The following is a 13,700-nucleotide window of genomic DNA, read 5'->3' on the forward strand; positions in this document are numbered from 1 at the left end:
CACTAGTTTTGGGTCATTGATTTTCAGTTTCATACTATTCGTATACCAGGCATGATCTTAATACAGTCCTTGTTTTTCATCAACAGGCCTTTTTGTCTGAACTAATTCAGTCTTCTGTCTCTTTTGTGTACCTTTTCCCCATAACATTTGTTATTATAGGTTATTGTGACATCTTATGAACTTAAACACACTTTTTACTCTTAAGCACTTTTCATCTGCTTAATGTGCTGTGGCAGTCAAAATAGCTAACTATGTTAGGAACCATTGGGAAAGGGATAGATAAGTCAGAAAATATAATGCCACTATATAAATCCATGGTATATCCATACTTTGAATATTGCATGCAGTTCTGATTGCCCTATCGCAAAAAGATATATTAGAACTGGAAAAGGTCCAGAGAAGGACAACAAAATTTATTAGGGATGTGGAACAGCTTCCATATGAGGAGAGATTAAAAAGACTGGGATTTTCATCTTGGAAAAGAGATGACTAAAGGGGGATATGATAGAGGTCTACAAAAATCATGAATGGTGTGGAGAAAGTGAATAACAAAGTTTTATTTACCCCTTCACCTAACACATGAACCAGGGGGGATTAATAGGCAGCAGGTTTAAAACAAACATAAGAAAGTACTTCTTCACACAGTGCACAGTCAATCCGTGGAATCTGTTACCAGGGAATGTTGTGAAGGCCAGAAGTATTACTGGTTTCAAAAAAGAAATGGGTAAGTTTGATGGTGGATAAATCTATCAATGGCTATTAGACAAGATGATCAGGGGCACAAACCCATGCTCTGGGTGTCCCTAAACCTCTAACTGGTAGAAACTGAGAGTGGATGACAGTGGACAGATCACTCAATAAATTGCCCTGCTCTGTTCATTCCCTCTGAAGCATCTAGCACCAGCCACTGTCAGAAAACAGGATACTGGACTAGATTGAGCATTGGTCCGATCCAGTATGGCTGTTCTTATGTTCTTGAATTTATATTTATATCTATATTTTTTCTGATGCCTAATATTGTCGCTCAGCTCACTCGTTCCCCTTGATGCTCACTGTGAATTAAGGTATATGACCCCATTCCCGCAAAGCATTTATGCATGTGCATAAATTGGAGAACATTAGTAATTCCATTGATTTCAACAGGATTACTCGCATGCTTAAAATTAGGCGTGTGCTTAACTGCCTTTCTGAGTCTTTGCAGGCCACCTGTCCACTACTGCCACACTGAATGGGAAATATCCCCCTTGACACTTTATCCACCTTCCAACATCCCTGCAATGAATTACAAAAGCTCATATGCATGCACAATCTTAGTAGTTCCTTGTGTTCCAAAGTGATTGTATCTGTGACATTGCGAGCATAAACCTGGTCAACTAAACATCTTATGCTGATGTTATGGTGTATACATTCTTGGAGCCAGTTTAATGTTCTGGTATCTGTAATCTGCCTGTTTATTTGGAGCCTGAATACCACGGTGATCCTATTTGGAGTGACTGTTACACCCACAGAGGAAGTGGAGCATGTATATTGGGCCAGATCCCCAGCTGGAGGAAATGGATGTACAACCATCTCTATCAGCTGAGAGTGGCCCCATGTTCAGGTTCAGAATCAGTACAGTAACCGTTGATGCACTGCCAGATTAGTGGTTCATTTTGCATTGTCATATCTGTGCATTTCCCCTTATTTAAGTACAGACCTCCTCAGGCTTAGCATTACCCCATGCCTTTCTAGCCTGTTGCATCTCTAGCACTGCTTATTTCCTGTGATATGTGTAGGAAATGTGTAAATTAAACACTAAATCCAATCTAAAACACTTTTTTTTATACCAACCTTTATATTGTACTTTTGTTGTGCCTTAGAAGAATAAAGCTTTCTAGATCAACCTTCTTAAATCACTCTCATCTTCTTTATCTTTGCCTTAAATATGTTTAACAAAATTGTGTGTGTTTGAGAAAGGGAGATGGTTACAAGAGGACCCTTAATGAAAGGCACTGGGAAGATTCATCCTTCATCTAATCTGAATGGAATCAATTTGGCCCACTGAGTTCAAACGTTACATTTGTATAGTAAAGTGAAAGATATTTGTATTTGAAATACCAAGGTAAAATCAGATAAAATGTCCTTAGTCTGTTTATTTATAAAATGCATAACTAATTTTCTTTGACCAGAATAAGTAAAACTCCCACTTACTGTTTAAGTTAATAATTAAAAGACCTTTCCCAAAGGTTAACTGAGTCCAGTTAGTTATTCATCTTAATTTAAAAATCGATGTACTAGGGATAAAAAGATATGGGCATTTGTTTAACTAGTTTCTCTTTCATCCATATATAGTATGACATTATATCTACAGACACTAGCATGATGAATCAAGACAAGAAAAGTAAAATATCACCAAACTTTCATGGCTGCATTAAAAAAAGAAAAGTATAATTGGGCTTCATACCATTAGCCATCTAGCACCCTCTCAGGGCCTCCTCACTTTTTTATCCTGTAGTTTTCTATGGAAGTCATATCTATACAACTCATACAAATCAGACGAATAATACAGTTTTCCAAAACCCTATGGCACTGCTTCAGAGGAAGACCGTAGCCTTAGCCATGTTTAGATGCCAAGGCACAAGCAGGGTTGCTTTCATTGTCTCCTACCTCCCGTAAGGGCAGAGATGAGTTGTCAATGAATCTGTCAGCCAATAACTGCTCCCACACAACTCTCAGGAACCCAGATTAGAGCATTGTCAGCACAATCATTAGCAATCTTGATCAAAGATAAAATCTTGGGAAGAGAGAGGTTTGGGGGGAAGCGACACAGGGAAGTAAGGTGCCTGTTTCCCATTGACTTTGAATGGGAGGTGAGTGCCTAACTTTCGCCGTGTCTGACTCAAGGAATATTTTCAATATACCACTGAACAGTGCACTGACCTACGGGAACTCTCCTACTTACCTCCTCCTGACGGTCACAATGACAGACTGGACTTATACAGAGAATGCTTCCGCAGATGTACACACGCTGACATTGTGAACAGCATCACTTGCCCCATAACCTCAGCTGTACAGAATGCCATCCACAGCATCAGAAACAACTCTGATATTATAATCAAAAGGGCTGACAAAGGAGGTGCTGTAATCATAATGAACAGGTTGGATTATGAACAGGAGGCCGCCAGACAGGCCACTATCCTGCAATCCCACTGAGGAATACCAGAAGAAACTACACCATCTACTCAGGAAACTCCCTGCTACAGCACAGGAACAAATCTACATGGACACACCCCTAGAGGTCCGACCAGGGGTATTCTATCTGCTACCCAAGATCCATAAACCTGGAAATTCTGGATGCCCCATCATGTCAGACATTAGCATTCTTACAGCAGGATTATCTGGCTATTTGGACTCTCTCCTCAGACTCTATGCTACCAGCACTTCTAGCTATCTTCAAGACACCACTGACTTCCTGGGGAAACTACAATGCACTGGTGATCTTCCTGAAAACACCATCCTGGCCACCATGGATGTAGAAGCTCTTTACACCAATATTCCACAAAAGGATGGACTACAAGCTGTCACGAACAGTATCCCTAATGTAGCCGCGGCACACCTGGTGGCTGAGCTTTGTGACTTTGTCCTCACCCACAACAATTTCAGATTTGGGGACAACCTATACGTTCAAGTCAGCGGCATTGCTATGAGTACCTGCATGGCCCCACAGTAGGCCAAAATTTTTATGGCTGACTTTGAACAACACTTCCTCAGCTCTCATCCCCTAGCACCTTTCCTCTGCTTATGCTACATTGATGACATCTTTATCATATGGACCCACAGGAAGGAGGCGCTTGAAGAATTCCACCTGGATTTCAACAATTTCCACCCCACCATCAACCTCAGCCTGGACCAATCCACACAAGTGATTCACTTCCTGGATAGTACAGTGCAAATAAGTGATGGTCACATAAACACCACCCTATACTGGAAACCTAATGACCACTATAATTACCTACATGCCTCCAGCTTCCATTCAGGACACATCACACAATCCATTGTCTACAGCCAAGCTTTAAGATACAACCGCATTTGCTCCAATCCCTCAGACAGAGAAAAACACCTACAGGATCTCTATTAAGCATTCTTAAAACTACAATACCCACCTGGGAAAGTAAGAGAACAGATTGACAGAGTGAGACAGGTACCCAGAAATCACCTACTACAGGACAGGCCTAACAAGGAAAATAACAGAATACCACTGGCCATCACGTAAAGCCCCCAGCTAAAACCTCTCCAGCGCATCATCAGCAATCTACAACATATCCTGGAAAATGATCTCCCACTCTCACAAGCTTTGGGAGGCAGCTCCACAATCTGAAGCAAATACTCATCAGCAACTTCACACCACACCATAGAAACACTAACCCAGGAACCAATCCCTGTAACAAACCCCGTTGCCTTTTCTGTCCCCATATCTACTCTAGTGACACCATCATAGGACCCAACCATACCAGCCACACCATCAGAGGCTCATTCACTTGCACATCCACTAATGTGATATATGCCATCATGTACCAGCAATGCTCCTCTGCCATGTGCATTGGCTGAACCAGACAGTCTCTACATAAAAGAATAAATAGACACAAATCAGACATCAGGAATGATAACATAGGAGGAGAACACTTCAATCTCCCTGGACACTTGATAACAGATTGAAAAGTAGCCATACTTCAACAAAAAAACTTCAGAAACAAACCTCAAAGAGAAACTGCTGAGATACAATACATTTGCAAACTTAACACCATCAATTTGGGCTTGAATAGGGACTAGGAGTGGCTGGCTCGCTGCAAAAGCATTTTCCCCTGTCTTGGTATTGACACCTCCTCATCAATTACTGGGAGTGGACTACATCCACCCTGACTAAATTGGCCTTCAACATTGGTTCTCCAATTGTAAATTAACTCCCTTCTCTTTATGTGCCAATATATATTTATACTTGTATCTGTAATTTTCACTCCATGCATCTGAAGAAATGGGTATTTTACCCATGAAAGCTTATGTTCAAATAAATCTGTTAGTCTTTAAGGTGCCACTGGGACTCCTTGTTGTTTTAACTTCCCTTTGCTCTTTTGAAAATCTCCCTTGAACATATATACCTAGACAAATACTACAGAAAGTATCACTAAACAGCCTCTTAATTTAAAAACATGACATATTACAAGCATACCTAACTTGTCTCCAGTTTAGCATTATGGAAAAACATCTCTGGTCTCTTTCCTTGCCTGAAAAATGGACAGCAAAAAAATAGAATACTCTGAAAGTGTGTTTCTGATGTCAGGCTTTACAAAAGATGACTATTTCTTTGAGGTCATGTCTACATGATATTATATGCAGCTCCAGACCTACACTTCTGCTAAACTACATTTCTTTATCCTACAAACATGCATAGATATTAGGTAATATTCTCTGGAAGTATCCATTTCTTCTAGTCTATGCCAGCTCTTCATTTCCTTCTCTTTGCTATTTAACTCATGTTAATATGTTGACCCCTTCTGATGCAGATTTTCCCACAAATAACATTGCTGTTGTAATTCACTTTATATCCATGTTCATTTGCCAGTTCTTTGTTAGGATTAATGTCTCTAAAGAGCACTTTTATCCAAGATCATACATTATTGCACCATAATGTATTAAGATGTAGGAAAACAATGACATATTATGATTGCTACATAGTCTGTAAAGGAAAAATACCTTAGCTCTATATTGTTTGTATTAGAAAGGATAGCTGGGGAAAAACGGATCCACTGCTTCATATTGTTAAAATCAATACAATTCCCTATTAAACACCACTTCTATCTATATCCCCCAACTTTCTCTTATTTTATTTATTTCTTTTGCATTTTAATAGTAACTTTTCTTTTACCCTTTGGGATAAGGATCAAGTCCTGACAACTTTGTGGAAGTGACAAGATATTTGAAATATTTATGTATTTAGATTTAAAATAGTAGATGCCCATCATAATTAATGATACAATAAAATCCCAGCAGCATTTAAGTAATCATTTCAACAGAAATTCCTTTCCAACTCTTTATCACTATGGGAAGCATATCCTCAACCCGCTCCACAGAGCCTATCAAACAGACATCCTTGCAATGTGCCTGGAAGGTCATCAAGTTCTAGCTATTCCAGAGTCTTCACAAAGATTTCCCCTCTCTGGTCTAATGAGGAGTTCTAGCTCAGTCACCCCTGCAGCTGTGGTAGGAAGGGAGATTTGGCTGAAAGTAATTCTACTGAGTCAGAAGCTGAATCATTATTAAATTCCAAAGTTAATGACTTTGAATAAATTCTAAATCACTGTTGCACCTAATGCGCTCTCTTTTTCAAATGGATTCTATGCCTAGGTGCAATATTTTAAACTATAAGTCTGGGTTAGCTATATATTTAATTTTACTGCTTGTTGTTTTGTTTATTAATACCTCAGTACAAAGTTCATAGGCCTTTGTAAAGGAAGCTGGGTCAGAGTCATATGGATTTTTTCTCTTCTCTTGTCAATAAGTGTGACTATTAAGTGTGATTTTTTAAAAAAATGTAAAATAGATAAACAACACTTAAGCACTTGAAATGCTCAATGTAACACCAGGTAGAATTCATGGGAGAGACTTTCAAAGGCACAACTGGGAGACAGGCACCTAATGGATAAGCTGGACAGCATGTGTCACAATACTAATCATTGTCAAAAAAGAGGCAAAGAATACTTGTGACTGTGAGATTTTTGGGACAAATTCTGCTATCTTACATGTGTGCAAACCCATTCACTTCAACAGGGCTGTGTGTACATAACTGAGAGCAACATTTGTCCCTTCAAAACTATCAAAGTTCTTGGCCATTTACAGTCCATAACCTGATGATAACAATATTGCAGACTCGTGTCAGGAATGTAATTCAGTCATTTTCAGTGTTTCCTGTCTCTGTCTCTGAGGACTAGTAACCTTTGCTTCAACAGTATGGCTACATTATCCTAGTTTTTCTTGCCATTACTAGGCTGTTTTTCTTTCTTTTGAGCACTATGAGTCATTTCCTTAAGTTTTTGGTTTTTGGCTCCAGCATTTTAGGATAGCAGGTAACTGCCAAAGATCCTCTTCTCCGCTTTGGTTTTAATTCTTTTGGGTACTAGAACCATTTTTGTATCCTGCCAGTTATATTCAAGGGAGTTCATGTAATAAACACTTGAGGCCAAATTGTCATAGCATAACTTCATTGCTTTTAATGAAGTTTATACTAGCTGAGGGTCACGTTTGATCAGAGTACTATACAGACAAAGTCTTTGCTGACTACTAGGGCTGTCTTCCTTGCCTTTAAAAAGTAAAAACAAGGTTCCACAACTAAACTGTAAGGAAGAAATGTTAAACATTGTCTCCCTGAGATGCATTTTGACTGCTCAATGATCCTCTGAGGTTCTTCTACATCTCCCTTCCTGAATCCAGATGATTTCCTGAATCAGAGACTACAAAATGGATTTCCATTACTGTTGTTATACTAATCCACAAGGAGAGGAAGCAAGACCAGAACACTGAATACATTGCAAACTAATTTTTACACACAACTTTAAGGAAAAGGAAAAATTCTTGGTTCACTTTTGAAAAAAAAAAGTCATTACACTTGAGTTTGGTTCTACACATCAATACTTGGTGTGCTCACTAGATAACATTTCATAATCAATCTGGGGATTTCCAATTATCTTTAAGAGAATGCTATTGTACATACCCTCATCACTCAGAAAAAGACATAAAATTTACCAAACAAAATTCCTCAAATGTACAACTTTCTGCTTAGTATAACTCCATATTATGTCGAAAATGAATATGACCCACTGAATAGTATCTCATTAGCATAGATTTTGCTTAAGCATGAACCTTATGATTTGCATTAAAATGATGTCTTTTGCTGATTTCTTAGCAAACATAGCAGCAGACTGTGGTAGTGAGACCTCACACTACCTACAATATAATTTTTGCAAAAAGTACATTTTAGTAGTATATTCTGAAATAATTAAAACTAAATGGCAGTTGCTAAAATAAATGAACCAATTGTAGCTTCTAATACATTTCCTATTGTAAAATTGCTTATTTATTTACGAAGTTGACAAATTCAGTAAGTTGCAGAGCTTCCCAATTACTGGTATGAGCATATATCAATATATCAGATCCCAATCACAAATACTACATGCAGGTCATACAGACACACCCATAACAGCATTTATAAAGCCTGTTGGAAATACAGCTCATCTCTGGGGAAAAAACCCGCCAAATGCCAAATAAGCTAAGCAGCTCTGTTTAAACAGCAGAGCTGGTTTTAACCTACAGCATAAGGCCCTAAAGCGTGGCTCTCAACCTTTCCAGACTACTGTACATCCTTCAGGAGTCTGATTTGTCTTGTGTTACCCCCAAGTTTCACCTCACTTAAAAAATACTTGCTTACAAAATCAGACATAAAAATACAAGTGTCACAGCCCACTATTACTGAAAAATTGCTTACTTTTTCATTTTTACCATATCATTATAAAATAAATCAACTGGTATATAAATATTGTACTTATATTTAAGTGTATAGTGTATATAGAGCAGTAAAAACAAGTCATTGTGTGTATGAAATTTTAGTTTGTACTGACTTTGCTAGTGCTTTTTCTGTAGCCTGTTGTAAAACTAGGCAACTAACTAGATGAGTTGATGTATCCCCCCCTGGAAGACCTCTGCATACCCCCAGGGATACGTGTGCCCCTAGTTGAGAACCACCGCCCTAAAGCAATGGTGTCTGATCCCTTTAGCCTGGCAGCCAAACATGTTTCTTCAAACAGTCAAGAGGACACAATCAGTACCTCAGGGCAGACTCTCTGTCTTGTTCCACTCCTTTTGCTCCAATCAGAGGATGTAAAAGGAAACTACCGACAAGGCCCCTGTGGGGATTCCTCTGACATCAGAGTCCCCAGAGGGTCTAGCGTTGATATAGGAAGCTTCTAAGATTCCCTCCCCACAGCACTAGGAGGGTGTCAGAGGTGGGAAGTAGCTAGAATGTGCTGAATTGCAGCTGGCACCAGCTTGAGCATGGTCCCAGGCTACTGTAATTTGGGCTGGGGCAGAGAATCAAGGAGCTGCAAGATGATGTTGTTTCTCAGCTTCTCCTTTCCCCCATCCTCTTGCCCGGTTTGCCCTGTGTAACCATGTGTGGAAGAGAATCCATCCTTTGCTAGGCACTCCCCTAGGCTCTGGCAGAGATATTTGAACTCCTACACTCACATTAGAGGTGAGGCTTCCAGGGGAGATTGTGGGGAAAGCAATGCCTCCTACCTCTTCCCCTTGGCAATAGGGAATCACACATCCAGCTTATAAACAAATACACATCTTCTTCCAAACAATTACCCTCAAAATCCACAGTTTAGAGTTTTGAGGGACACAACTGGCCTCTGGGCCATAGATTGGGCAAATCTACTTTAAGTGGTTTGGTACCTGGTGACCTAAAGGATCATCCCCTGAGATGAGCAGTTGAAAAAGGGAGAAGGCAACCAGGAGGGCACGCTCCATGAGAGGGACTGGGGTCTGGAATTTATTCCCTTGTGGTTTACCAGAGTCTAGGTTTGTTCACATTCAGAAGACATGGAAAGGCCCATTTTTTCTCCCAAGAATTTGAGGGCTGGTGGGTTTTACATCTGTTGAGGAGGGCTTTTATTTGCTGGTGTCTTAGCTTGACATAAAAGAGCATTTCCTTACATTGGGCCAGACTGTGATCCCCTTAGACACTGAAATGAATGGCAGCTACCTGGGAAGTGAGGTGAGTAAAGGCATCACAGTCCAGCCCATTTTCACCTGTTACTTTTGCAGAGCTTATATGGGTGCTAATTTATGTTTTAAAAATCCAAATAAATAAATACAGTAAGGAAGGCCAAAGAGCCATAATATATGTATACAACCAGCATCAACAATAAAACCTAAAATAAGAGGAAAAAAACATTAACTTCCCTCTATAAAATTATTCATATATAATTTTTAAAATTCAATTTCCCCCCTTTTCTTCTTCCACCCCCAACTCAGAACCCTTGGGCTATTTTCTGTGCCTTGTGGCTGGCTGTAGTCCTCCTGTGATTGGCTGAAGCATCCTGGGTTTGTAGAATGTGGAAATGACAGGCATAGATAGTCCTTGCAAATGCTACAGGTGCCTGATGCACCTGGCTGAGTCACATGCAGACTAGGTTGGCTGCCGCCTGGTGAACCCTATGCATGGACTTGACCCCTAAATGTAATCTGAGTGGGTCTTCAACCATAATCTCAGGCTAGTAGGTTATCCTCTTCAATCCATAAATGGCCAAATTGAAGACAGGAGACTAGGTTTAGCAAGGGAAGGGGAAGGAAAAAGAAAAGAAGGCAAGCACAACTGTTCCCCCTTCTGTGTGCAGCCAGTATTTAGCTTCACAGTGCAGCTCCTGCCATGAGATGGGCCATAAATCCACTATTTAGTGGTTCTCACTGCCCTGTAAATGCTTCCTCAGGCCTAGTACTGGACCCAAACACACTCTATCAGTGATCCCCTATGGATCCAAATTTTGTGGCTCTATGAGATTCAGATCATATCTCAGGATTCATGGATCCTGCTTAATTTTCCTTTCATGGTATCCATTTCACCCCCATCTGTGTATCATGCAATAGACTTTCTATATAGGCTAGGTCAGATTAAAGCTATGTCAAAAGTCCCTTTCATTTATCTATATAGCTATGTTTTTCTGAGATTTGTAGCTATTATGTATATATGTGGTAAGGAAAAGAGACTAGAATGAAAAAAGGGAGGAAAGAATGTAGGAAAATAGGAGCAATATGCCAAAATGAGAAAGATCCTGTTATTCTTTTCTTTGATCAAGCTACTAGCCATACAAAAATGGCCAGCATAAGTTGTGTGCCAAAGTCAATTTCAACTGATGTTCTCTCTAGCCATCAGATCCAATATCTGCCAACTTCCTCCCAGTCTCCCCAGTTGTATCCACATATAATATTGTTTTAACCATTAAGAATGTGGTTTTCTACTTAGGTTACGTTCTCTGTGTAACCTACATTTTATCCCTCCATTGAAATATATGGGAGAAATAGAATATTTTTATACAGTACAGGACACTATGCTGTATATATAATCAGTACAAATTGTAATAACCAAAACTGGGTGGGTTTTGGGTTTTTTGCCAATTTACATGGACTTAAATAAAGAAGCAAAAGGTCCTCTCTTTATTTTTAGTAAAAAAACACATCATGAAGTGGGTTTATTTCCAATTTAAGGGAAATGGTCAGTAACTAAATTGGATAAATCATTTTCAGAGAGACCCATAATCTCTTTTATTGTTTACATGATTGATGAAAAAAATACTGCTGTACAATACGCTGTGTGACATGTACCATAGCCAGATATGTGGAAAAGTAGGTGTGCTCCTTGGCTTTAGTTGAGAGATTTGATAAAATGCAAAGGTGGTGAACTCCTACATTGAGGATCTAGGACTACACATTTCACCAGCCTATGGATGAATTCCGTGGAGCAGGGGCAGATAGGGTAAAAATATCTACTGTATATGCCTAACTTTCAGAAATGCTAAGCAACTGTAACTGCCATTCACTTCAAGAGGAATTACAGACACATTTCACTCTGAAAATCAGGCCCATATTGCCTACCTGTACATCTAGGAATATCGTGGCCTCTATAGCAGCTAAAGATTGAGACTATTTTGGCTGCTGATGACCTGGGATGGAATATCAGAGTCCTTTCAACTTCAAGCTGATTTGATGTGAGCACTGACCTCTTCCTCATGTGTGGCACTGAGTGGGGTTTGGGTAACATCAGAACTACACTGGATCACTTCCCTTTATTTATACTAATTAATAAAATATGCCTTATGCCTCTTTTTACCTCTCTGAATGCATACAAAAAACTGAATACAACCATGAAATGTATGACCCTTAACCATGAAGGAAAATGATATTTCCCTCTCCAATGAATATCCTTCCAAACTATCCTACAAGCAAATTCTTGGTAAGAGATATGGGCATCAAACTGTGTCCTGATGGCTTTCATATGCTGTCAAATCACTGGGACTCAAGTGCTAGAGGATGGCTTGCCATTAAGAATGTTTTGCTACCTGGATGTTTAATAAATGTCAAATCTTAAGTGTTCAAAAGACATACTGCCAGGATGGCACCTAGGAAACAAGTAGTGTCCCAAGTATCCAGAATCGAACCCAAGTGGGGTTTTATAAATCAAAGTCAACACCTTGAATCACATCTGGAGGCAACTAGAACAACAGTGCAGCTCCTGAAGAAGTGACTTTCCACGTTTATTACAGCTAACAGTGGATAATAGGTGAACAATCACTTTCTAAATCAGTTGTAACTTCTGAACAGCCTTCAAGACTATTGTAAAGAACATTACAGTAATCCAGTTTAGAAGTCACAAAGGTCTGGACTGCAATGATGCGGTCTGGAACTGAAAGGAAGGATCGCAAACATTGCAGAGTTCATGATAAAATATGGCGCCTTGACAGCACCTAAGATTCCAGCAAGAGACAGGCATCAAGAACAGCTCCTAAACTGTACACTCCTTGAGAAAAGGCAAACCATCATTAATTGAAGTGGAACCATCTCTGCCAAAAGCTCAAAATCTTTCTCCCCAGGCCCCAGTAACAATCAGTTCATTTTTATGTCAGTCCAAATCTCGGTCTGGCAGTGATGTAAGCAAAGGCACTGCACTATCTAGATATGATGGAAATGGCACGAGCTGCGTGTCATCTGCATACCGAAGACACTATGGCCCCAACTGCCTCACTATCTCCGTTAATACCTCCTCATACTTGTGGCAAAACAGAGGCTTGAGGATCCTCATACTAGAGATACCTAAGAGCAGTTAGGAATTACTGCTAGCATTATTATTATTATTTTTATTATAATTATATACTATTTATTATATGCAAGCATCTAGGAAGCCAACTTAAGGATCAAGGCCCTATTATATCCTGCACAAACAAGTGAAAGAAAACAGTTCTGCCCCAAACAGAATACACTCTACGTGTCAGAGCTTGTCTGCAAGTGGAGTTATTCCAGAACAGCTATTTCACATTAATTTCACTCCTTTATTCTGGAATAACTTTTACATGTAGACAAACCTTCAGACAAGATCCAGCAAGGGCATAAATGCACAGAACTACACTGTGGGACTCTCATATAAGAAAGAAAGGAACCACTCTAGAACAGTATTAGTGTCCTCTAGACCATCCAAGGGCTACAATCAAGATAACAAAACTTCACAGGCGGTGGTTTCAAAAGTTACTGTCAGACCTTAAAGCATATGCATCTACAGCTGATCATTGCCAATCACCATAGTGATGATCTCCCACCATATCACAGAATCATAGGCCTGGTCTACACTACGCGTTTATACCAATTTTAGCGCTTTAAACCAATTTAACGCTGAACCCGTCCACACAACGAGGCGCTTTATATCGATATAAAGGGCTCTTTAAACCAGTTTCTGTACTCCTCCTCGACGAGAGGAGTAGCGCTTAAGTTGGTATTACCATATCAGATTAGAGTTAGTGTGGCCGCAAATCGACGGTATTGGCCTCCGGGCGGTATCCCACAGTGCACCACTGTGACCGCTCTGGAAAGCAATCTGAACTTGGATGCACTGGCCAGGTAGA

This window comes from Gopherus flavomarginatus, chromosome 6 (genome assembly GCF_025201925.1).
Source record: "Gopherus flavomarginatus isolate rGopFla2 chromosome 6, rGopFla2.mat.asm, whole genome shotgun sequence".
NCBI lineage: Eukaryota > Metazoa > Chordata > Testudines > Testudinidae > Gopherus > Gopherus flavomarginatus.